Source organism: Aedes aegypti, chromosome 2 (assembly GCF_002204515.2).
Source record: "Aedes aegypti strain LVP_AGWG chromosome 2, AaegL5.0 Primary Assembly, whole genome shotgun sequence".
Taxonomy (NCBI): domain Eukaryota; kingdom Metazoa; phylum Arthropoda; class Insecta; order Diptera; family Culicidae; genus Aedes; species Aedes aegypti.
Genome location: NC_035108.1, coordinates 76,428,760 through 76,456,227, shown reverse-complemented (window position 1 = coordinate 76,456,227; position 27,468 = coordinate 76,428,760). Strand labels below are relative to the sequence as shown.

The 27,468-nt window shown below is 38.3% G+C and overlaps 1 protein-coding gene and 1 non-coding gene across 25 annotated transcripts in view; one reads left to right on the top strand and one right to left on the bottom strand.

The window, feature by feature from the left end:
• The window catches only part of LOC5576419 (calcium-binding protein E63-1), a 372,289-nt gene that overhangs the window by 243,685 nt on the left and 101,136 nt on the right, over positions 1-27,468 (top strand). The gene's annotated exons all lie outside the window — the stretch shown is intronic.
• Positions 14,176-14,249, bottom strand: Trnas-aga. The gene has a single exon. It is a non-coding gene; the product is annotated as a tRNA-Ser (tRNA).

Sequence of the window (27,468 nt, the reverse complement as noted above, 5' to 3'; positions counted from 1 at the left end):
CGTCATGAGCAAAACAAATATTTTCCCGCTAATGCCAGCAGTCGTTAGCTAAGTGAATAATGTTCAAATGTATCTTTTTGATTCAAATTCTGGATATCTCCTAACTACGTACACTCTACTTTGTCTGGGAAACATTTCATATGAAATGTTTCGAAAATTTTGTCCAAAAGTTCTCATTTTGAAATTTTAAATTATCATCTCACTAATAATAACTAAGATAACTCTCTAACGGTTTGGCGAGTCCAATAAGTGGGCTTCGTGGCCGTACGGTTAGTGTAACCAAACCATTAGCCGCATCGAGCCAGGGAGTGTGGATTCTATTCTCGCTTCAATCCGCTTCAGAAATGTATTTCGACTGTGCCACCGGGCGTTTATGCCAATACGTTGTCTAGTGTGGTGCTTCCTTCAAAGGACAAATCATCCACTGGATTAACAAAGCATTAACTTTGCACCAGCTGTCAGGAATTCAAATCAAAGTGTTCGGTAATGAAACAAAAGTGAGGTATCAGAAGGCCGGCACATATCAGGATATCAGGACATATCTGACATACTTCTTTGTCAGACGTCCGCTCTTGCCGTGAAGGGAGTTATAAGGAAAATTTCCTATAAGGAAAGTGACAAGCAATTGTGAGATCACTCGAAGCAATGACAATTGTGTCCCAATTCACCAGAAGTGGAAATATCCAAATTTCTAGATTTTCTAATGGACGGAGAATATCCATGAAATTTGGTCACCATCAATTCCCAGTTTATGGAGTATATAAATGTAGAGTCTGCGAATTGAGAGTAAGTGAAAAGTGCCGCGATCGGTTAGTTCTGTTTGATCTTTCGACCTTGACGCTTGCTCCTACGAGGGCGAGCGACGAAAGCAGGATCAAACATGTCGCGCGTCGGTCTAGTAAGTGAAAAAGTGGCGTGATCGGTTAGTTCTTTTTGATCCTTTGACCTTGACGCTTGCTGCTGGGCACAAGTTTTTTTTTTCCTTTTCGGGTCGCGCGCCTTTTTTTTCTGAGTGTTTTTATATAGTCGAGCAAACGAGTGAGGCTGAGAGTGGATTGTGGCTGCACAGTGAAGAATAAAGGATCAATTGGTGAGATCGTTTCATGCTACTATTTCTAATCTATAAAATATGTATGACTGTACATTTAATCGTTACAATTGTGGGACGTAAATATAAATTTACACAAACTATGAATTGTTCGTCACTGTGAGTGTCGACACAAACTCTGATTCATGAATTATTTATGTTTCACATTTTTTTTTCAGAACACCCCTTTTTACCTTTATTTTTGTAACTAAAAAAAAAACTTTGAATGGTTCGACGCTACAAGTGTAGACTTGCGAAAAGTTCACTTTATTCAACAAACTTTGGATGGTTCGCCACTGTAAGTGTCGGCATAAGAATAAGAGTGTTCTATGATGTTCCAACCAATCAAGTTTTTTGTTTCTTTTCAAATAAGTAAAATATAATAACACATGCTTTCGTCCTGACAGCTGTAGGAATGTTACATTTAGGTATTTGTTCAACAAACTTTGAATGGTTCGTCACCTGAAGTGTCGGCATAATTTTCCACTACATAGAAATTGTTCATATCAAATGAAAATATTATATTTACAAATAAGCATGTATATATCTCACAAATCATTATTTATCATGGTCTAATCGCTTATCAAAGTGAATCCTGTGACCCAACGATCCATCCCATTAACAAACATCCCTCCCAGTAACCTTTGTGGAGATGCAGAGGCAAACACGGTCTCCAAATAGCAAAGGTTACACACTAACATTCCTTCCCCCAATCGCCGTTATTGACCCTGTATAAATAGAGGCACTGAATTATGCAGATTGAAGAAGATTATGGCCAATCCCAGCCAAACTTCTAGTTGATTCTTTGTGCATTTTCACTGACTTCGGTCAATCACGGAATAGCAACCATTGATATGTGTAGTCAGTCTTAGCTAAGCTAAGCTAAGCTATATAAATGTAGAGTCTGTGAATTTACATTCAATTGTTAAAAGAAGATGAAGCGATGGAGAGATAATGATTCATTATTTGAAACATGCCAATTCGTCAACTTCTGATTGATTCTGTTAGAGCAGAGCAATATATCTAACACTTCTTCTCTAGCAGATACCACAAAGGTTGGGCGATTGCCTATAATAAATAATCCAAGATTTGTACTACCAAAGTATTCGATCAGACTTTGGCTTCTCAAATTGATATCTGAGCTGCTCTAGATGATGTGCTGAGTATTAGCATCACTGCTCACAATCAGCAGAAGGCCTTTTCTTAGTCACTCTACGAAAACTCGTTTGAAATCATCCGTTGGGGATGTTTCATCATGTGAAAATACACCGAATGATAAAGGTTTTTCCTATTGTGGTCACCAACAAAAACATCAATTGTGACAGCACATACATTTCTTGTTGTTAACTCAGAAATGAGTGAAGCAGGGAATGTTTAATCAACGAGCACGTAAGCACCAGGCATGACACGCGAGTTCGCCATTTCATGTTTACTGAAAGTAACAAAAACTGGGTCCACAAGGTTACCAAGAAAGGATTCCCCTACGAATATATGGTTCTTGAATAAACACCATTTCGGCTGTAGCATTTTGCATGGGTATGCAAAAATTGATCGCTGCTGTTCCTTAATACTAAAAAATGATCCGAGCTATCCTAACCGTAGCCACTACCCAAGCTAGGTAGGATTAAGATTCTTACAATCTTAGCACGAAAAAGACCAGCAGCGGAAAAACAAAGATCGTTATCTCTTGAAAGTCGCCAAAGGCGCATAGCACAGAATACACTGTATAGAAAGCATAATGCGAACCTACAAAGGTGAAAATTTAAACCAAATTACATAATTTTTATAACCCTAGCCTTATTTAGTCTCAGGATTGAGACTGAAGAAGGGCAGCCGATTATCTCGGAGTAACACAAGGTCACCTGCTCCGGATAGCACAGGGAAGGCCCAATACTGTGAAGGGAACCCTGGTACTCGACAGGCTGGAACATTTCCAAATCATAAATGGTGCCTCTCTTTCTTATATTCATGAGTTACCTTCTTTTCAATACAGTCCTTATAGGACATTGGGCGGACATGGGTTAATAAGTTTATCATTTCAAATTCACCAAATTACAATACCATAAAAAAAAAATTACAATACCATAAAAACAATTATCAAACCACTTCAAAAGAAATTCTCATGATTACTGGCATGGAACAAACAGATGATTGGTTTTCCAAACAAACCTATCTCTTACAGTACCGTCTCTAAACTCACCGCAGTATTTTTGGTTAATTGCCAACCGATTCATTATACAAACACCTACGCTAAAAATTGTCTCCGCCAGAATACTTCCCGTGCATTCCAAGCATTTCCCAGCAGAGCAAATGGTCTATTTGTGCATGCATTTTTAAATATACAGATTCTGTATCTCTTCCTCGCTTGGTTCATAATACACACACACCCGGGAGCTGAGTCAGAGATAACACAGGAAGAAAAATACGGACACCCATCGACATCGTGTGTGCGTTTGGACGGGGTATGGCGTGAGGGCAGGGTAGTCGGTACTAATATTTGCCTTGCTTTAGCTTTAGCCTCTGGCCCCCGAGTCAGGGTTGCCACATGTTCAGATTTATCTGATTTTTCTACAGATTTTCTTAGTTGTTTTGTGACCAAAAATCTATGCATACAGACGAAAACTACAGATTTTTTGAAAAAAAAAACAGAGATTTCAATACATGCAGATATTTACACAGAATTTTGTAAAAATATATAAATTTATACATGTTTACGAAAAAAAAACTTAGATTTAACTATCCTCGATATAATCTACAAAATATTGGCATTTCTTTGAATTTGATTTGAATGTATTTTCCATATATATTCAATTTTGTATAATATATTATGTATACAGTTTTAAGATGCAATCAAAAATAAATTTACAGTTCAGGATACATATAATTCAAGTAAAATCCAGATTTAAATGTGGCAACCCTGTTCCGAGTGTGGGTATACGTGTTTGCCATGCTGTCACACTCTATTTACCTTGGGATGAAAGTCATCGCTGTCGAAGCCGCGTAGGCAGCACGGGTCAGACCATTTGGTGGTGTCACCCCGATTCAAACAGACTGCGGGTGCGATCTCATCAATTAATCTACGCACCGAGCGATGCCGCTGCCGCCGGTGGATTTGTCGAGTGCATGGCACGGTACAATCATAACCAAACAGTGACTTGGGCGGGCACTTGTTGGCCGCCGGGAGCTTGACATGTATCAGTTGTCAAATAAAGATGGGTATTTGGGCTATCGGCTGCAGCGCGACGAGACCGTGAATTTCAGAAATGATGCAACTTTAAATACTAACTTTAATTACTAAATCTCCTGTAAAACAGTCAAATCGAAAGAATTCAACTCAATATCGAGCTACAGAACACAAAACAGTGCAACTACGATTCAAGGGACCATCGGGGTAGCCATGTAAACCAATGGACCAAACTAGCCAACCACTTTTACTAAATTTCTTTAACTCGATATCGAGTAAGGAAAAGTTGACTGTAGTTTCAATCTCTTTCTGAAGCTGAAAACATACGGGGTCTGTCACATGGCTACCGCTTCTGCTGTTGAAGTAGGATATCATGAGTTCAATTCCAGGCCTGTCGTTTCTCGAATTCGTTTATTTCCACCTTGTACAGACATTATTTGCCACAAATAATTTATCTGCACTGAATCGGGGTTAAGTAAATATCATTCATAAGGTTAGTATTCGCCTGGTAAGCTTGGTATTCTCCGACAACGGATACCCCAAAAAGGCTCAGTCTATTCGATAAGATGCGCTACAATATTATTGCGACAAAATCAGGTAAGGCCTCTTTAATTGGCACCCTTCACTATGTGTCTTTCTTTGCATTCACATCAAGCGGTGGACATTTCTTCATCCATCAATACCTTCAGAGATACTCGACATCCATGCTTGAGAAGCTCGACCTGAGAACCTTTTTTTTAGCGCATGAAGAGTTGTTACTCGGAAAACATGCCCTGTCCCTTCCCTTACCCTTCCCAATACAGCAACTTACCACAGAGTTTGGCGTGTTTGTGGTTCATTCTTCGTTGACACACATACCGTTCTTCTAAGCATTCGTCGCGCGCAGACTCAAAGTGCTTGTTGTTCCAGGCGATTCCAATGAAACTTGTTGCTGCGTGCAACTAGGTTATATCTGGGTAAGGACCGATAGCTCCTCTGAAGAGCACTGTATAAGTCTGGCTTTGAAAAAGCTGTTGTGGTTAAGACAAAGGCGGTTTGCTTCCTTAAACGCAACTGCTATATTATCTCGTGTATACTGATTGGAATAACATTGATGTTAACTGACTTATGATTCAAAGAACTGTATTGGATAAGTTTGCTTATAGCCCAAATAATGGATACCTAGGTAAAATGAATGAACAGAAATGTGATTCAAATTGTGCTTTATGCGGCGATATGGCAACAGTTGGGTATTTTCCGCTTCATGTTTTGATGTTGCAACCAGGGTAGAGAATGCAAGGATGTTGATGATAGAATATTCCACTGCTTCCTGCTGTCAGAGTTTCTCAAGTTACTCCTTGTTACGTTGAAACGGTTGAGACCTCGTATCAACGATTTCTTGCAGCGGAGGGCGGAGGCTGTCCTCGATGGGAAGGATTGGAACCTTGTTGGTTGCCTGATGAAGTATTGAGCTGTAGGTATAAACATCGTTGCCTGACTCGACTCTCTTGGATGAAGACTTCTCTGTTGCTTGACTTGATGACTGTTTCTGTAGATTGACGTAGCTTGTGAGTTAGATTGTTTCCATGTCCACAATCGGTTGATCGTGGTTTTCTGCAATGTTTGATGAAACGAATACGTAGCTCATGATGCATTGAATTGAACTGAAGTGTTGGACGAACTGGAATGACTCGCATCTGACGGCTGGTGTTGCTATAATGGATTTTAACTCCGGAACTTCATCTTCAGGATTTTTTCGGTGACCTCGATGTTGTACTCAGCTGATGTGATGTCAAGAACCTTGGGCCGTTCCATCAGAGGTTTTTTCTCAATTACTCCGTATTTGTCCACAGGAAACGATATCGGCAGAATTGGTAGCTGAACGGTACTGCTCTATCCTTTGGTACTCACTGGATTCGGGTGGTATGATGACTACAGGGTTTCTCACGAACGATTTGAAGTTGATCCAAACCAACAGATGTGCGGCACAGCTGTTGTAGTTTGGCGATGACAATAACAGGAGCGAATAAGCCGAGAGGGTCGAACTGCTTTTCCATCTCAGAATAGACGATTCGCTTTGTTGTTTGCTTACTCGATGATTGCTGAATGCTTCGTGGGGTAGCGATCATGAAGATACCGTACCTTGATAACTTTGTTGGAACCGTACTCGTTGTGTGGTACTTGCTGTTCACGATCCTCGGTTGGTATGCACTGGATGAACTTCTCGGAACTGGAGCACCATTTGTGGATGTGAAAATCTCCTTTGGCCAGCAAGGCTTTCAACTGACGTTGACACTCAAAGGCTTGCTCGATTGTGTTGGCACAAAATAAAGTATCGTCAACAGCTCAAATACCTTCATTGGATGCGATCGGTCTGATTGCCATAAGACGCGTCTGTCTGCTTGAGCCATGAGGTCCTGGCGACACATCTTTGAGATGTCTGCTGAGAAAACGTAGGCATGCTTTCTGAATCGTAGTTTTGTTTAGAAGATTCCGTTTTGCACCACTACTGGGCTGGCATGCAGGACATCATTGAATAACAGCTTTGATGGCTCCGATTTGGCACTGGCGTCGAAGACAACTCTGCATTTAGTTGTAGAACTCGATGGACGATGAACCGCATGATGAGGCAAATAAAAGAAGCTGTGGTTTGGAGGGTCATTAGCTTCCTTGGTTTCCCGGCAGTGGTTGAGATCCTCGTAATTCTTCAAGAAATCGACATATTTCTATTTGAGCACGGGATTGCGTTCAAACCGTTTCTCCAACATGAAGAATCGTTTAAGTGTCAGTGAACGACAGTTGTCCAGTTGGTCCATGTTGCCCTTGAATGGTAGATTTACAACAAACCTACCCGTTGAATCGCGCTGATACGTTGATTGAAAGAGCGCCTCGCATGCTTACTGCTTGGATAAAAGTCGAGAGGCATTTGGTACTCCCTCCGTCTTACAGAATGGATGTATCAACTCTTCGATGGAATCGAGCGATGCGTAGTTGGTGTTTTTTTTTTTTTTTTTTTTTTTTTTTTTTTTTTTTTTTTTTTTTTTTTTTTTTTTTTTAAATGTTTATTTCATTAAAGTTAAGAATATACAGAGATTTTTATCCATAACATTGTGTAACTTATACATAATTGTGTTAACACATTTATTTCAACTAGCACACATTACAAAACTTTCCGAAATGTTGCTTAAAAGCAACTCTATGGTTCCAACGCATCTCTCGTAGTTGCTTTTTAAAACTGTACAAACCCCCTTCCTTATACAGATTAAAACTAATTGCCCTACACACAATAAACAAGGCCATTTTTTGTCTACTATTTTTGGGATTTATCTTCCACGATAAAATATTTTCCGCGTTTTTGAATTGGATTTTGAGATGATTTCTTAGAACTTCTTTTGTCCATTCCCAGACTTGCTGTGCACCAGTAGAGCATTCCATGATGCGATGTGTGTTATTATCGACTCTTAAACACGTTTCGCAGTTCGGATTTTGAAGACGGCCAATACCGTAATTGAATAATTTTTCCTTATTGGGAATTAAGTCGTTTACAAAATAGTAAAGCCTGGATTTATCCTCTAATGATATGTAACACGAATTAATGTTTTCCCAAACATTTTCCCATTCTATTTGGGGAAATTTTTCTTCAACTTTTGGAACAAAGTTCCTCTTATCAATAAAATACAAATAAAGCAATTTTACAGATGTCAAATCAAAGCTTTCTTTTAAATGTTTGGCTTCCATTATCCACTCTTTTGCGTTTCTTGTGAGCCTGCTTAAACAATTTAGTGTCAATAAATAGTTTTCTTCAGGATTTGTAGCCCCATCACGATCGTAAAGAATGTTCTTAATGAACAAAGCTTTACATTTACTTTCCACATCGACAAGGCCAATTCCTCCGTCTTCGCCTCTTAAATATAGTTGGTTGCGATCTACTTTAAATATACTGCTACCCCACAGAAACTGCCCCACCATGGATTTGATTTTACCTAGATGGAGGTTACTGGGAGGAATTACCTGCGCTATGTACCAGAGCTTTGAAAGAACAAATGTGTTCAAAAATATTGCTTTTGCGTGGGTATTCATATTCCTAATTTTACTATTCTTCAATTGAAGTTGAATATTTTTAATTATATTATCATATGTGATTTTTGACATCTCAGTCCATTTGCATGACACATGTACTCCTAGTATTTTTTGGTGGTGAACCTCTTTAATAGAAAATGGTCCTCCTTTACAATTGTTAATTCTAACAAATGAACATTTATCTAGATTTAATTTAATCTTAGAATGAATACCGTAGGAATTAATAATATCAAGCATCAAATCAAACTCTTCTTCGTTTTTCACGAAGAGTGTAAGATCATCAGCATAAGCTGTAACGACCAAAAACCTATCATAAACAAGAACGCCGTTGATACTATTTTGTAATTTGCGTATGAGAGGCTCATTGTAAATTACGAAAAGTACCATACTCAAAGGACACCCTTGTCTAACGGATGCTTTAACTGGGAACTCTTTCGTAAGAAATCCATTAAATTGTACACATGATGTAGCAGACGCATATAATTGCTGTAAACAGGTGACAAGCTTATCGGGAAAACCATATTTCCGTAGTATTTTCCAAAGAAAAGCATGACTTACATTGTCAAATGCTTTTTGGAGATCAAGGCTAACCAAGAAACCTTTGACCCTTTTATTCTCAAGAGATCTTGTAATTAATCGGCGAATGTTTTTGATGTTATCAACACAAGACTTATTATCCACACATGCAACCTGACCAGGACCTACAATTTTCTTCAAAACTGACTTGATTCGGTTCGCAAGAATTTTGCTGAATAATTTATAATCCGCATTAAGCAGACTTATAGGTCTAAGATTATTTAAATCATACGCATCCCCTTTTTTTGGTATCAGTGTTATAATACCAGAGGTAAACTCCTTCGGAGGAGTGATTGAATCAAGTAGATATGAATTGTAAATATAGCAGAGTTCTTCCTTGAGAGTGTCAAAATGTTTTAAATAAAATTCATACGTTAGGCCATCTGGACCCGGGGACTTTTTTGATGAACACATTTTCAGTGTCGTCTGTATTTCATCAATCGAAATTGGTGCAATTAGCATATTCTGATCATCTAAGTCTAGACAAACATCTACATCGCTTAATACATCTTCATTATTGACCTCATCTGAATGGTCTTCATCAAACAACTTTGAAAAATGTTCGAAAATACTATTACCAAGTAATGAAGGATCGGAAATCAAAACTCCATTATCTTTCAAACGAATATACGAAGAAGATCTTTTCAACTGTGCAGCAATTTGATAAACACTAATTTTTTCATCACATGATAGCGACTTAGGACCAAGCTTGTAAACACTTCCTGCCATACGCTCAATTTCTATTTCCATGATTTTTGATTTGGTTACTTGTAACTCATCATAAACGTCCTCTCCGAGAATCAAACGATCAGTTAAATTATTCATTTGGTGATGTAAACTTTGTTTACTCTGAAGAAGGGATTTATAAGCAATCCAACTTTCATTTTTGAAGAAACTTCGACATTTCCTCTTGAAAGCAAAATTCCACCAAGAACTGCGATCCGTTGAGTAAATATGGCTATTTTTTAAGTTTTCAAACTCCGTGGAAAACCTCGAACTAATTTCATCATTATCAACCATCTGTGCGTTAATTTTCCAATAACCCCTGCCATGCAGAGCCAAGTTTTGCTTTTGAACTTTTAATTTGAAGAAAACAGCTCGATGATCCGAAAAAGCTACGGTCACAGTTTGAGCTTGAATGATATTCTCAATCATAGACGAATGCGCGTAGAAACGATCAATTCGTGAAGCTGAATCACCTCTAAGGAATGTATATTCATTGGATTTCTTTTTTAATAAAACATCGCTCAGTTTGAGAGAATCAGTCAAACTCCTCAAAGCTGTTGAATAATTTTTAGTTGAATTTCTGGAATCACCTGTTTCTAAAATGCAATTAAAATCTCCTCCCAATATCATTGATGTGCTTGGATACTTACTGAGATGCACAGCAAGATCTGTTTGGAACATTTCATCACGTTCTTTTTTTCTATTCGTTCCCGAAAATGCGTAGACATTCACAAAATTTATGTCTGCAACTGTAGCTGACAATATTCTCCCATTAGGGTGGTAGAGAACATCTTTGTAATCCAACCCATTTCTGATTAACATTGCTGTACCTAATGATCTTGGTTGTCTGTTCACTATTGCTTTATGAGAATTTATGAAACGGAAATTTTCAAATACTACCTCTTGAAGAAAGATAACATCTAAGTTATAATCCCTTATAAAATCCTTTAACAAGTTCTGATTTAAATCTGAGTTTGAACTATTTAAATTGACAGTTCCAACAGATAAAATATAATTCATTATGTAGACCTGTTATTTCGGAACTTCTTTACAAATTGATGTCTCACCTTCATCTGTTTTCAGTTGCTTACTTTTAGATCTTGTTCTGGCACCTTGCAGCTCACTTATGACTGGCGTCATAGGAACCGTAGTTGCCTTTTCGCTGCAATTATGATCAGCTTCCGTGCTCGAAAGATCGGAATCTGTTTCCTTTTGTCCCGCTCGTTTTGGAGTGCGTCCCCGTTTGCGATTGACAACTACGAATTCGGATTCCATTTCGTTGGACTCCGACACTTGTTTGCTTCTCACCGTTTCATGTTGAATGTCAGTTGAGTTAGCCTGATCTGAATTCTTTGTTAAAACTACCATTCCACTTGAACCAGCACTTGGTTTCAATCCAATCAACCCAATGTCCCTTGGTTTAACTCCCAAGAGAGTATCTTTGTAGCTTGTGGCCGTCACAGTCTCACCAGGACCTGCATCACCAGCAGCACCACCAGCAACACCATCATGACCCTCAGCAACAGCAGCAACCACACCATCATCCCTCACCCCAGCAGCAACAGCACCAGCACGAATATCATCACCAACAACTTTCCTTAGGCGATCATTCACCGTTGAAGACCTTTTCGGGCAGTTTGCCTTCACATGATCCGTAGATCCACAAATAAAACATTTCACTTGTAGTCCATCATAGTAAATTCTAGCTTGCATGTGTCCAATGTGCATACTAGCTGGAATATCACGAAGTATTTCCATATGCACACCGCGGACGCCTGACCAGATGGGGTAGCCAGTATCGGCGCCATACTTTTCACGCACCATGTGATGAATGGCTCTGAAGCTCTTTTGCTATTTCCCTATCTTCAACCTCAGGTGGAAGACCGAAGATACGAACGTATCGAAACTGTTTTCCAGCAATCGAAATTGCGATGGACACCTTGTCGCCATTGTCGTATTCAAAAGCAACTGTAGCTGGTAATCTTGTCAACGTTTCCTTCAAAACTCTTTCATCGCGGAACTTGGCAAAGACGGAGTATTCCTTGCCCTCCCGGTACATTGACAAAAGCATATCACTTTTAATGCCATTCTTTTTGAAGAAATTAAAAACTTCTTTATCTTTCGGATTGGTGAGCTCCCGTCCGAAGTACATACGCATGGTATTTTCACGATAGCCGTTGGTCGCCATTGTCCGTTTCTTTTGTTCACAATTTCTATTGGCCAAAAACCGCACAGAGGCACAAAGGCACTCAATATCGCACTGTAGGTAACAAACTCTCTTCTATTGAAATAGATCACCACTGTTTCGGATATACGTCCAACAAGGTTGACTACTCGAAGCGAACTGTACTTTGATTGAAAGAGCGCCTCGCATGCTTACTGCTTGGATAAAAGTCGAGAGGCATTTGGTACTCCCTCCGTCTTACAGAATGGATGTATCAACTCTTCGATGGAATCGAGCGATGCGTAGTTGGTGTGTTAAATATGTGTGGCTCGTTGATTACTCCTGCTACCACCCATCCTAGATGCGTGTCTCGAAGTTGTGGTTCATTGTCACAAATGCAAATGTGACCGGGCATGAGGATGTCGAAAAAGTGTTCTCCTCCGATCAGCATGTCGATTTTTCCAGGTTTGAAAAATTATGGATCGATGAGTTGGATGCCGGGAGCTTCCAGTGGCTGACTTCTATCCGTGTACTGGGAATAGTACCTGTTACCTTTGGTATAACCAGACACTCGATGTTGGCGTGGAAATGTCCGTCGGCTGATTGTATCTTAATTAACACTTTGTCTCTGGTGGCTGATGTTTTTGGCATAACAAAGCGATTGGTCATTTCCTCAGTAACGAAGTTGGCTTGTGACCCACTGTCGAGCAGAACACGGCACTGATGAAATCGATTGTTTCGATCGATGACACGGATGACGGCGGTAAGCAACGAGACTGTCTTTGCTGATTGGACATGTTTGCTGGCACATGTAGTGGACACGGGATGGTCTACCACCGAAGGGGTGGTAATTGATCAGGATGCCTAATATCAGACATGGCTGGCTTCCCTTCTTGGCTGTTGTTCCGATTGCTGTCTTCGTGGAGAAGAGTGTTATGCCGCTTGTCGCACTTGCGACCCTTATTGCTCGATGTGCACTCTCTGACTTGATGTCCCTTGCGGAGGCAATTGTGGCACAATCCTGCTGATCGCATCAGGGATGCTCATGGCACTCATCGGACACTGATAACTGAGATGACCGTTGCCACCTATATGGACCTTGGGATGAACTGGAACTGATGGTAACTGAGCTGATTTTCTGCGCCGGCATCTTGCCGATGGATAATGTTGGCTTGATTCGTTGATTCTGATTTGAATCATATCCATACTGTTGATACCTTTCTAAAACGAAAACACGATCCTTCAAGAACTTGATCATGTCATCGTATGCTCCCAGTGCATCTTGGTGTCATCGGTTAATGCCTCCGAAAGGATGTACATCTGGAATTGCTCAGAATCGTCGTTGAACTGTTGACCCAGAAACAATACGTCTCTTGTCCTCGATAGGTTCCTCCAGAAGTTGCCATGTTCGTTGATAATTGCCGTCGCTGATAGTTTTTGCGTCTATCAGGCCAGCTACATCTCCTACTAGCGACATCGCCAGATGATACAGCTTCATGCGGTCGGAATCGTTGGTCTTGGAACGAGAAGCTACACGGAAAAAAATCCGTTGCCGGAATCATGAACAAAAAGTCATGAAATCATAAAATTTTATGTTTCATAATATCATGACTACAAGTCATGAAACCATGGCTATTCTTCAAAAATTTGTGTGCTCAGGGCGTTACATAAATCCAACTGTCAATTTTTTCATTTAAGTCAACACGTCTTTTGCGACGGTAGTGTTTTTTTTCAGTGAAATTATAAATAAGTTTGTTTGCGGAAGAGGGTTAATTTGAATACCATGCTCGTCGGAACTTTGCCATCATATCGATGACCCAATGACTGCCGGTGCTATTAGATGTGCGAAAATGTACTCGTCAGCTGATGATTCCGTACCAGGCAATGATTGACAAAGGTTTTGCTGGACAAATTCGTCGGCTATTTTGAATGTTCGGATGTGATGCATTCTGCGGACATCTTACAATAGAGCAGCTCACGCAAACCTTCGGCAGCCGGTTGATCTTTAACACTTTCCACGCCCGCAGAGTCGTTTAGGATTTCTCCATCGTCAATACAATCCACCAGCATTTTGCAGCCCAGGGACGGTGTGCCAATTCAATTGATGTTTGAAACGGCATTTTGCGTGTAAACCTAACCACCGGATGTTCGCGTTCCTGCCAAAGATGTGGCACTCGTTAAGTTGACTCTTCTCACAGTTCATTCCGAAACTACCGGCACAAAAAACATCTTCATGTTTGTTTTTAATTATGAAACGTGGTTTTACGGCTAACCAGCCGAGTGGAAGTTTAACAACTACCGAAAAGCTAAACATTACATATAATTTGCAATTGGATTAGATGGACAAATTGATGTGAAGATTTGCGAAAAAGTTACACGTCTTCTCAGTGAGAATCGAACTCACGACTCCCCGATCTCTAGTTGGGGCGCGTTAACCACTACGCCATGAGAAGACTCATGAACGCAGAAGTTAACCTGAATTCGATTTCAGCTCAATAATCACGTGGTTCTTTTTTCTTCATGTTATTTGTTTACCTATGAAAAATATACTGGGATCATAATTGACGTTTGTATGTTTTCATGAAGTTAGTTCATGATTTCATGATCCTGCTTCATGATCTCATGACTCAAATTTCCACTTTTCATCACCAAAACTGGAATCATAAATGACAGGTATCTAAATCCATCAATAGTTTTCATGTTTTCATGAATATTATTCATGGTTCCAGCATACATAGTTTATGATTTGATAATTTGAATTTACACTTTTGAAACGTAACGTACAGCTGGCGTTACGGTAAAAAGATTCATGATCTCATGACTTTTGGTCATGGTGTATTTTCATAACATGAAAATACACCTTCCTCCCAAAATCATGACCTTTTCTCCTTGTTTTGAGTGCCGCATTTTTACCCGTGTATGGAAAATTATGGACGAGAATGGTGGACATTGGAAGAACGTTCCAGGTGGCAGAACGAATTGGATTGAAAGTAAAAACGTCGAAAACGAAGTATCTGCTGGCTGGAGGAACCGAGCGCGATAGAGCTCGCATTGACAGACGCGCGATGATCGGTGAAGATGAGTTCAAGGTGGTGGACAAATTTGTATGCCTCGGATCATTGGTTACGTCAGATAACAACTGCAGCAGAGAAATTCGAAGACGTATCATTGCCGGAAGTCATGCTTAATACGGACTCCATAAGACCTTGTGGTCTGTAAACTTCACCTCCGTACAAAGTGTACCATGTACAAGACGCTGATAAGACCGGTAGTCATCTAAGGGCATGAGACGGGGACAATGCTCTCCAAGCAAGGAGCTAGGAGTTTTTGAACGACATGTGCTTAGGACGATCTTTGGCGGAGTATGTGAGAACTACGTATGGAGGAGAAGAATGAATCACGAGCTTTATTACTCCTCGTTGAACCCAGTACCCAGAAAGTCGCCAAAGCAGGAAGCGTACGAAGGATGGGGCACGTTGTGTGAAAGACGGACAACAATCCCGCAAAAATGGAGTTCACCTCGAATCCGGTCGGTACAAGACGCAGAGGAGCGCAACGTGCTAGGTGGATTGGCCAAGTGGAGTAGGATCTTGGAAGCGTGGGGCGATCGAGAAACTGGAGACTAGCAGCAATGAACCAAGTTTGTTGGCGTAACATTGTGACGCAGGTTATGTCCTGAAGGACGTAGCGTTATCAAAAGTAAATAAAGTAAGTGTTCAGTTATGGTAAAATCAGTGTTTTCCATTGATAAATCGATCTTATTGTTGTTAAAATGACCTATGAATTGTGCATGCAATTTGTTTGATAAATTCTAGTTCCGAAACTGTTTATTGTTAAGAGAAATGATCTGTGAAAAAGTTGTGATGAATCGTTCGGACTACAAGAAAAAAATATGCTATTTTTATTATTCATCATGAAAAATTCATAAAGAAAACCTAAATTTTGAATTACTCAAAAACACTATTTTTAATATCTTTTAAAATTTTCTCCGTAGAATCTTAATAGGAAAGAAAAGTTTGGACAAAATTTAATGATGGAGACTTGTTTAATAAAAAAAGTTTTTCTAAGAACAACTTTTGGAGGATTTTCAAAGTTTTGATTATAAAATAATAATTTTGAATTATTCTGAACCATAACCCAAGGAACACACATGTTATAATTGATGCATATTAACTCTTATATGACTTGATTTTGTAATATAAGAGTTAATATGCATCAATTATAACATGTGTGTTACTCGGGAAGTATTATTACTTCTCTAAAAGTAAAAATGTTCAAGTCATATCAAGTTTAATTCAAAAGGTCGTTAAATAAATAACATTATAGGCCATTTACTTTAGTTAATCGCAATTCATTATCAATAACAATAAATCAGTAGAGCTAAATATGACCTTTACGCTCAAATACCTAGTGTTCTTGATAGACAATCGCGATTAACTAATGAAAATGGACTAAAGATTATATAATTATTGAATTTTTACAGGAAATTTAAATAGCTAGAAAATTAATACCTAGAGAAGTCATCATGATGATTATTATGATACAATATAATTGCAAGACTCTTATTTTATCGTAAGTTAATTTATTTTAGTGTACTTATTTTAACAAAAAAAAGGAACAAAACTTTGAAAATCGACTAATAATTGTTCTTAATATAACCTTTATATTGAAAAAAATCTTCATCACGAAACTTTGTCCCAAATATATTTTTTCTTGAAGATTCTATGATGAAAATTTAAGAAAATAAAATAAAAATGGTATTCTTGCGTAGCTTACAATACAAGTTTTATTTTATAAAGAGGGATGGAATGTATCTAACAGCTCTTAAATTTTAAGTTTATATAAAAAAATGGGTAGGGAATTACGTTTATACCTAGTTTAAACAAATAATTACGTTTAAGACAATCAATTTTAAAGCTGCTATACCTCAAACTGGGTAAATATTTTAATACAAGTTTGCTCTGCTAAATTATAGCCAACATCTTAAAGGTTCACTGTGTGTTTTTTTATATTTCTTTCCAACGGTTTTCTGAAATATTCATAATTTCACAAGGTCAAACTTTTGTCCCACCTTACTCTATAGCCATACTGAAGAAAAATCAAGCTTTGAATGTCGAACTAATTTTTCAAAACCCAAATAGGTTTTTGCTTATATCGATGTGTACTTTCAAGAACTTCAGTCAGAATTTAATTACTTCTTCTTTTGTTGCACTGTGTAATGTTATAAATGAAATATTTGCATGAAATTAACCAACATTATTTTATTTGATGCGGTAGAGTTCACAGCGAAAACCTTTTTGGTGAACTAGGATTCCCCATAAAGGGTAAAGTTCAAAATACCCCCATGTTTCCTTTGATGTCAGCGTAATCAAAATTCATTCACATGACTTTCCAGTACAGAATTAGATTTCTCGGAATACAACTCCAGTTTGTCACATTCCCTCCTCCAGATAGGGGCTTACGCATTGTCTCCGATGCTACATTGATTCGCCGGAAATTCAACTCCCAACAGGGGCTTCCCTAACGTTCCTCTCCCACGCAACGAACAGTTAACGAACGACACAGGAAAGATGGGAAGCTCTGATTGATTGATTTAATTTGATGCTCTTGTCCCCGGGATGAAATCTAATAAATGTCAAAGATATACCACCACCAAACCATTATCGCCTGCAATGGGACTGCGGCTAAATATAACGCCACCGTGCGTGGAGCTAACAATCTAGTGATCGCGATCCCGCCGGAAGTTGGGCTTTTTGTTTTTAAGCATAACCAGCTCGGTTGCCGCCGACGATGCTTTCCAACATCCCATCATCCCGAGTGGCGCCATTATTGCTGGTAACAAGTGGATCGATCGCAATTGAATGAAGTGCACTATGGGCGAGTGATCCAAATATCGCGACAAAAGTTCAAAAAACTCTTTTGTATTGATACAATCTTGGCATTTTTCCGTTTTTCAGGAAAATATGCCAACTTCGCTCGGGAAGTTTTTAATAATGATGAAAAAAATTTTTTTATTGCAAGATTTTTTTTATCATTGCAAGGATTTTTTTAATAATAGCTCTCACTTCTTCCAAATCACTTCCCAGGATTTTTTTTATTCACGTGGTTTTCAAATGGACTAGTGAGTCCTAAATTAAAATTGTGCGCGCTTTCAAAGCTAACTAGAGTCGTTTAATACCAAATCAATCTTAGAAGGGTTTCTGAAGAGGAAAACAAGTGCCTTAGTTCAAGGTATTGATTTGAGAAATATCCTGAGGGGCACTCATCAAATAAAATTCTGTCATTGGAACTGCTTTTGGAATATTCGACGACCAATATTTTGCATTAAAATCATCAATGAAGTGTATGAATTTTATTTGACGGTAAATTTAGTATTGAAGTAAGTTTATTTTACTACGAAACATTTTTTTTTTTTTTGTGTAAGCAAAAGTAAGTCACAGGATTGTTATCTCAACAAATTCTTCTCCGTATATGACAGTGCTTGGAATTTTTCCCATAGTGAACTGGTCCAACAGGACAACGTAGTCAGGCACAGAGGAGCTTCCATCGTTGCTGCGTTATGGCATTAGATGTCCGCTGTTCCGCATAAATGGCACTGGTGTAAATGTGACAGTTGCTTGATGGCTACAGCACGAGGACCACAGTACCGACGTAACACTATTTGCAGCGCTGGGAGCTAAAACTCTTACCAGCCTCCATTCATCGACCGTCGGGATATGGCAAACGAACCGACGGCGTCATTTTCTCCAACGTCGAGTGTGTTTGCGCTGCCGGAAATCCCGTCGACAAATAATGCAATTTTCAGTGTGTTTACTCGCACGACAAGACAACATACCCAGGAAGTTGCTCTCCAGTTCGTACCAATATGTGCTAACTTGAACTCTTGGCTCAGCGAATCTACGTAGTCCACTGTGGGGATGGCACCAGCATAACTTTTTTATAATGTCAATGCTGGCTTGTTAACATGCATCGCAATCTAATGAGACATTTGCCAGCTGTGTTAAAAATTTTTAGATTATGGATGAATTAAAAAAAGGATACAATTATTTTCTGCAACGAACATGTCTAAAAAAAGGATCTAAGAGAGGATGATTTCCACAGTTTAATTTTGCAGTGAAATGACCAAAACACGAGTTCTGAGATTTTTTTTTCTATTCTAAAACTTGTTTAATTATATGCGATTGCCGATTGCGCCTCAGCGTGTCAATTTTTATTTTTAAATTTAATCTAATAAACTGACAGAGATCAACGAAAAAGTTATTTTGAAAAAAAAAAATATTTGACAATATTTGAATTTCCAAGGGTATAATAAAAACATTTATTAAACAGGGTAAATTTGGCCACGAAAAACAAAAACTTGACAACGCCGCAGGTTGATCTACAGTTTTTTTTTATTGGCAATCTTCCCAAGGTCACAACTAATCCATCTCCTAATAACAGGAAATCCACATTGATTTGCCACATGAATCATCTGTTGACAGCTATCTTTGCGGGTAAATATTGTGGCAGACAGACGACACTTAATCAAGGTGATAATACCTAACACGTCGTCGTCGCTGCATTGTGGTCGGACGCCTCATTCGATGATTATCGGTTCAATGTTTACAGTGGCACGCGTTAGACATCTGTCTGTAGCAGTGTAACTTTCAATGCTGATAAGGGAGCCTAGGGTGTAAATGTACCTATTGACTACCCAAGTAACCAGTAAGCACGATAATGCGGCACGATAACAGCATTATATGCGCATATATGGTAAAGATATAACCGTGCTTCTCTGCACCACTAATGCTGATATAAGACCACGTGAGAAACGTCAGTTGTTTTCGCCAGGTTTTCAGGGCGAATATCTTGTGCTTTCGCGTACGCAGCCAGAGAGCCTTCGCGTATGCGGCAAGCAACTGGTACACGAGGTAAATAAATGAATGAATGAAAACAGAAACCTCGAATAGTATGCAAAAAATATAATAAAATGATACAGATAATACTTCTCCGTATCAGACTTATTCATTTTGGTGGTTTTCATCCTTTTGAGAACTTGCAATTGTCACATTTTGATCCTCGTTTTATGATGATGAAATTCCTCATTTTGCGTCTCGAACCTGCGACACCCGTATTGTTGAGTTGTTGTCCTGCTCCTTTGCTCCTACGGCCACATAAGATGAATAGTATTGGAAAGAAAAGTGACCAATTTAAACCATCACTTTTCCCCGTCATAAAACCTGCAATTGTAGCAGTGAGAAAATTTATGTTTGACTCCCTCCTACCACTATATGCAAACACAAAGCACGTGGTATATCTGTCAAAACACTGGATGGCATTTAAACATCCCGGCTAGAGGCTTGTAACAAAAATATAATAAAATTTTATCAGAATATGATATGCATATCATATTATGATATAATTCTGTTAGGCTCCTTTATTCATAGAACACAATAAAACAGAAATATAACATAATGTGTTTTATTTCCCATTCAGATATTTTTTTGTTCATTTTTAACAACTTTATAACAAAATAAATAGATAGTTATGCATTTCAATAACATACAATAGTATCGTATATCGAACAGTATTTTAATTGTGATACTTTGTATCAAACATTATAACTTGGTTTTTATACAATTAAAACACATTTTGTTATGTTTATGTTACTATTCATACACTTTTTGTTATAATTCTAGTTATGTTAACAACATCCTGCATCAAGTTTGTAACAACCTATGTTCGAAAAAAACTTATAACATAATAAAATATGCTGATATAATTTTGTTTTGTACCCTTAGTCGGGATGCCCTGTATGCGAATATAAAGCCAATATAGTGCTTTTTTATGCCTGTATGCATAAGGCTTAGAAGCATCAATGATGCTGTAATAGGGTTTCTATGCAGTGGAAGTGCTGTTATAAGGTGTGTAAGCATTTGTAGTGCTATTATGATGCATGTACGCATCTATGATGCTGATTAAGGGCTTATTATTAGTGCTTATGGTTACTTGGGATGGTTTCTTGGGTATTCTGTCCATAAAGCATAACTGTACCATATGGAGTTTTGAACCAACACTTTTCCTTCGCAACATTTAAAATTTAAAAAATGTAGTGTGTAGTACCATATTGAAAAGCAGAAGCATAATAGCCTCTACATGAACTTAATAACTTAAATTATGTTTAACTATACATTTTTGGCTGATAGATTGTGGCAGAATAAGTGCTAAATGAATATGACATGTCGAAATAAAATTAGAATTTTGGAATGCTTCTCGTAATGCCAACTTTATCCATATGGGACATTTATGCCTACACTGGCGGTAGTTCCTCTTCATATTCTATTGAGTATTCGTCTCAACTGAATGGCCTTATTATTCAACTTAGCTTTTATCACAGTTGATAAGTTGATTTAAGTACCGTTTTGTCTCAAATTCCGAACAGACTATTATTCCGAACACTCGGTTATTGTATGGCGATAAGGTTGAAATGTTTCGCTGAAATATATCATCAAAATACCAGGAGATGGCAGTCAATTACAATTCAATTTAATCATCTTCCAATCTATTTTGTTCCTCGGGAGTAGTGATGATTCTCTAGTTCGAGACCAGTAAATGTAGCTCAGATAAATTTATTTGCGAAATTACTCATTTGAATACAATTTATTCATGCTGTTCGGAATTTGAATCAAGGTGTTCGGAATAAGAGACAGAATGAACACAGTGTTCGGCATTTGAATCCAAATGTTGTTCCATTCTTTTAAGTAAAACCAATACTAACCAAATTTAAATACCGTTTTGTCTCAAATTCCGAACAGACTCATATTCCTAACACTCCGTTTTTGTATGACGATTCGGTTGAAATGTTTCCCTGAAATATGTCATCAAATTACAAGGAAATGGTAGTCAATTACAATTCAATTTTAACGTCTTCCAATCTATTTTATAACACGGGAGTAGTTATGATTCCCTAGGTCGAGACCAGTAAAACAAGCTTAGATAAATTTATTTGCGAAATTATTTATTTGAATACGCTTTATTCGTGATGTTCGGAATTTGAATCAAGGTGTTCGGAATATGAAACATAATTAACACAATGTTCGGCATTTGAATCAAAATGTTGTTTCATACTTTAACGTAAAAACAATACTGAACAAGTTAAAATTAACAGTTTTTTCGGCACAACCGACAACTAACAGACAGGCTTTTCAGATAAATTAAAATTTTCGCAAATTTAAGCTTATTTATGCCCATCAGGTGCATTGGAAGTCACTGTTGTCCTTAAGTGTTCGGAATATGAGTCAAAACGGTGAATATTTTTATCGGTATACCCAACAGCTAACAGTATGACATTGCGAAGAAACATAAATTTTCATAAATATTAGCTAATTTGTGCCCACCAGGTGCATTTGAATTCACTGTTGGCCTCAAGTGTTCGGAATATGAGTCAAAACGGTACGCTGGCTATCACTTCTACTGTTTTAAACTGCGTTGTCATCCAATATGCTGATAAAATGTCCCTCGCGTCTTTAACTTTGGACTAAAATTTACCGTATCCGTATCCGTTATGTGTTTGCCTATCTCACAGTAGGCAACCCACACATTGCACCTAGGAATATAAATATCTCAAACGGAATGATATACTCGCAACGAACAAATATCATCACTTCATCATGCATTAATTTTTTCGCTAAATGGGTCGATCAACAAACATAAATCTTCCGTACAGGCTTCTGTTGCCAACAACAGTGGAAAAGACAGATTTCACACTTTTGTCGGCTGCGAGCTTGATGGCAGTGACAGAAGCCGCCTAAAATAAAGATCATGATAATTTCGCCGTTTCGCATATCGATTCACACATCGGGAAGTGAAAACAGTGGTTGAATTGGTGTCACTTAAAACGGTAGATGTAAATTCGTTCGGATGAATTTTTGAACAGCATTTTCTTACACTACTGGCAAGGGGCACTGAAGATTCACCCATACCTGTTGTGACAAAATGTTTTCTCCATTGAATAGCGGTATGTTGTCTTGTAAACATGGCACTTTACAAGCGTAATCGTTTTGATTAACAAAACCGATAGAAGTTAGAACCGTTCTATTATAAGGAGAATTAGTCAAATTATAAACAGTCGACTCTCCACATCTCGATGTTCTATATCTCGATATCTCTTCCTATGTCGATGATTTCTTCGGTCCCTTAATTCTGCATACAATTTTCCTCTCCATATCTCGATATCTCCATAGCTAGATTGGTTTTTGTTGGTTTTTCATTCCCAATTATCTCTACATATGTGGATATGCCCAATATCAAAGGATACTAGACCAGATTATCGTGATTTTGAATAGTTTAGGAACGGTAAATGACATCTGCTTGTTTATAATTTTTTTGAATTTTCCTTACAACGGGTCGATTTTCAATCCAGTATTCATCAAAAATATGTTCTTTGTCTCGGTATCTCCCTATCTCGATGGTCTCTTCGATATCGAGATGTGGAGAGTTGACTGCACAATATAACAAACAGTTTGCGAAATGTTCACAATATGACTCAGTATTGAAAAATTTCAATATTTTTTTTCTGAATAGACCAAGTATACGCAATAAATATTTTATAGTTGAGTAAATCTCGCTGAAACCAGGCCGTCATCGGCACAAATTGTCCCGATGGGCTAGAAAGTTGATGTTTTCGGTAAAGTTGTTTAGAAAAATTTAATTGAGAATTCAGTTGCTAGGTGAGCCAGCAACAATTTTTATTCAATCATCTGAATCTTAAGATTCTGATCAACTTGAAGCTTGGTGTCTTCGATAAAACTGTTCAGCAGATGGAAAGCTATCTGGTAGAGAAATAGTAATTTACGGAACAAGTTGCAGAAGGATGATTTTTACAGCACAAATCGTAAATTTATCCTACGAGGCTTGCCGAGGATAATTACGACGAGTGCTGTAAAAATCGAGTTCTAGAACGAGTAACGTAAAACATTTTTTTTGCAATTTCTCATCGTAATAGGCTGTTTTTCATCACGCCAATCTGTCATGAAACGGCCTACTTTCCTGCACTGAAGTATGCAGTGCGGGAATAGTCATTACGTAACTGAAACCAGTGCTGTAATGATTCATTACGCAACGCTTTCTCATTACGCAATTGTTTTGAGTTGCGTAATGAATCGTAACAAAACAGTTTTTCAGAAATTGTAAAATGATGGTGAATGTATTCCGATATAATTTCTGATACCTTCATGTGGTCTTCCTCGAAATTGCAAAAAATGTTGTACGTAACTCGTTGCAGAACTCGATTTTTACAGCACGCGTCGTAATTATCCTACTCGGCAAGCCTCGTGGGATAAATTTACGACTCGTGCTGTACAAATCATTATTCTGCAACTTGTTCCGTAAACTACTATTTTGCAATTTTGTAAAAGCCCACTAGAGGGTATCAGAAATTATATCGGAATGTATTCACCATTATTTTCCAATTTCTGAAAAAATGTTGAGTTAAGATTCATTACTCAACTCAAAACAGTTGCGTAATGAGAAAGCGTTGCGTAATGGAACATTACAGAACTGGTTTCAGTTGCATAATGGCTATTACCGCACTGTAGAGCAGAAAATTAGGCCGTTTCATGACAGATTAGCGGGATGAAAAACAGCCTATTACGATGAGAAATTGCAAACAAAAATCACTTTTAGAATTCGGGAGTAGGCGGTGCGCGAAAATGGACGGACGTGAAAAATTTTGCTGCTGTCAATTTGTCTCGAAAATACCGATTTTCTTCGGTATTTCTATAGCAAATAAAGTATCTTTTATTATTTTTAAAGCTTATTTGAAGTGCTCAGTGCAGTGCAGATGGAAAATTACTACTATTAAAATTAGTGTTGATTTAAATCAATGACATTTGTACCGAGAGGATACTCAGACGGTTGCCATCAGGTGTTGAAAAGAAATGTGGTGCTAGTTATTTTAAAATTTCGGTGTTTTTAAGGATTTTGATGGAATGTTTTAATGTTCTAGGTTTATGATGCATTTTTGTCATCAAAGTATATGATTTCGTTGGAGTGCAAGTTGGGAAGTGTTCGTGGAGGTTCCAAAACCGTTTCTGGAATAGTCTCACGTCACACAAAAAAAGCGTGCTGGAAGCAGACATTGCTCGAAATTGAATTAGAGGATTTGGTGAGTTTGTTCCGATTATTCACTTATGGAAGATGTTTTTGTTTTGTTTTGTGTATACCCTTTTTCAATCGGCGCTTTCGTTCCTCACGGCTATATATGGTATTGGAATTAACACGGAATCTTTTTTTTAAATTTGTTTAGGATATTTCATTGCTAGTTAAAACGCGATTGTTTTTTTTTTCGATGCGATGACGCGAAATAGATGGAAACTCTACCTCGGTCGCGTTTAAAACATTATTTTTGTTTCTCCTTTTTTACATTTCATTTTGATCCGATGACCCTGGAGGGATCGGTTTCGCTATTTATTTGTTAATAAGCGGATAGCCTCACATAAATCATTTTATCGTTCACTGGGTTGTAGTTAAAAGTTTCGCAAAACACTGTTAAAAATAAAAAAAAATAAAAAAAATCCATCTTTTGATTGCCGGCATTCAAAAGAATATATTTCAAAACACTTAAACAACAATGCCTTAGGTCGATCGCTGGCGAATCCTATGACCTTTTACCCCTCCCAATCTCCACTTCGGTAGCACTTATGAGGGAGTCGTTGGCTCTCGCCAAGTAAGTGCTACACCAACATTTCCTCCCCCTGTTCCAAGTTACGGTAAAGATGGGCGTGGTCTGGAATAGCGATATTCATGCTTTTGGTTATCTTCTTGTTTAAAATTGAATCAAGGTTTACTCCCCAATCATGTTTCTGAAAGTAATCCGGATGAGATTATCAAAAAAGAAACATGAATATTGCTAGTATCCAATCTACGAAGTATACCGTAACTACGCTAACGCTAAAAACCTCTTTCAGAATTCATTCGCTAGTTGTCGCATGCAACCAATTTTATTTAATCGTATGTGTCTCAAGATCCCCAACAACAAGAAGAATGATGACTTTGTAACTTGCTAGCTCATAGGATTGATAATTAGTATCATAGGGTCGCTTAGTTGGCTTACCTTTCGCAAATGAACCTACGTCAGTGGATAGAGGTTTACTTTTCGCAGGAACAACTGGTTGCAAAACCTTCTAACAGTTGTTGCACGTGTGAGAAGAAAGTGTGCCAACGATATGCCAGGGGTGATCAAACAAGCTCTCACGGATCCAAAAGCGGCGAGCCTTGAAGGTCCCTTTTTGGACCCGAACAAAGTGGACAAATCAAAAGAGTGGTGAAAAACACTACCAAATCAGGGCAAAACCCCTGTGACGTCCCTTACCAATATAATTCCCTCACCTTTTCCTTAATACAATGTTTCACAATTATACAAAGCGTATGTGAGTGTCGAAAATACGGTAACCTACAATTTACAATCAATTTGGCAAATTATGGTTCTGCTTACACTTTTACCGCCACACTACTAACCGCAGGTAATTGTACGTTTAACCTCTACGATTCACAAATGAAACAACCATGGAAACAACACTAAAATGATAGTGGAATTCACCACGAGGTGTTATTGTTTAACCTCACTATACGGTAGTACTAATTAATCACGCGCGCACTGCACTCCGGTTGAGGATCAGTCAGCAAAAGAGAGCTATCTTGTGGAAACAAATGGTTTTTATATTTTCACCCCTTGTTTTGCTCTTGGCATTTGACAGATATGCTTATGCTGTAGTTGGCATATTTTTTTACACCGACAACAACTGTCAGTGGTGACGGACTTAATAGGGCGGTGCGATATTTTGCCCCCGTTCACACTGCTGAAATAATCCCTCAAGCCCACTGGGTAGTTGCGAAAGTGGTGCAAGCCAGAGTTTATGAATGGAGAGTTGCGCGAAGAGACTTCTTTGAATGGTTGTTCTTCTTCGTCTTCGAAAACAGCCCCTATCTGTTTTGCTGGTCTGCTCGATAGGTAGACGGTTTGACAGTTCGATAGGTAGATTTGGTTTCACTCTTCGCGCAACTCTCCATTCATAGACTCTGGTGCAAGCCACTTGCTCGACAGCCAAATTCTGGCAAGTGTCAATACATCCAATAGGGTCCTAAAATGTTTGATTATATAACACGATAGAGCATATTCTTGCAACCACTTTGGCAAACTTTCCCGCTCAAAGAATGGCAATATCATATTTAAACTTTAATTTAAAAAATGGGTCCAAATTTGAACCTTGACACTTTTGATCATGTTTGACGTTAAAGTAGTCGACAAAAACGCCACAGGGGCTGAACGTTTATGTACTAGGGTTGTTCCTATCTGACATTTTGGAAGGAACACGGAGAACAAAATACACCCAAAACTTGAGTTTAATGCAAGGGGTGTGATAAAATCTAAAAAATCATAAAAAAAATGTTTTTTGGCTGGAAATTAACGAAAAGCATTATAAATTGAGTAAACTTGTGTTTTTGGCCTAAACTTAAGCGTTTGAAACTAAAGAGTGCTTCGTGAAGCCCAAGCAGGACAGCTCGGTTTTGCGTCGTCCGATAGATTTTGCTCACGGTTTCGCGCGTGTTTTCGTCTCCGAAGATTTTTTTTTTCTGTTTTGGAGCGTCTTGCTGGGTAGGTATTTGGGAAGACACAAGCAAGACGGTTTGTTG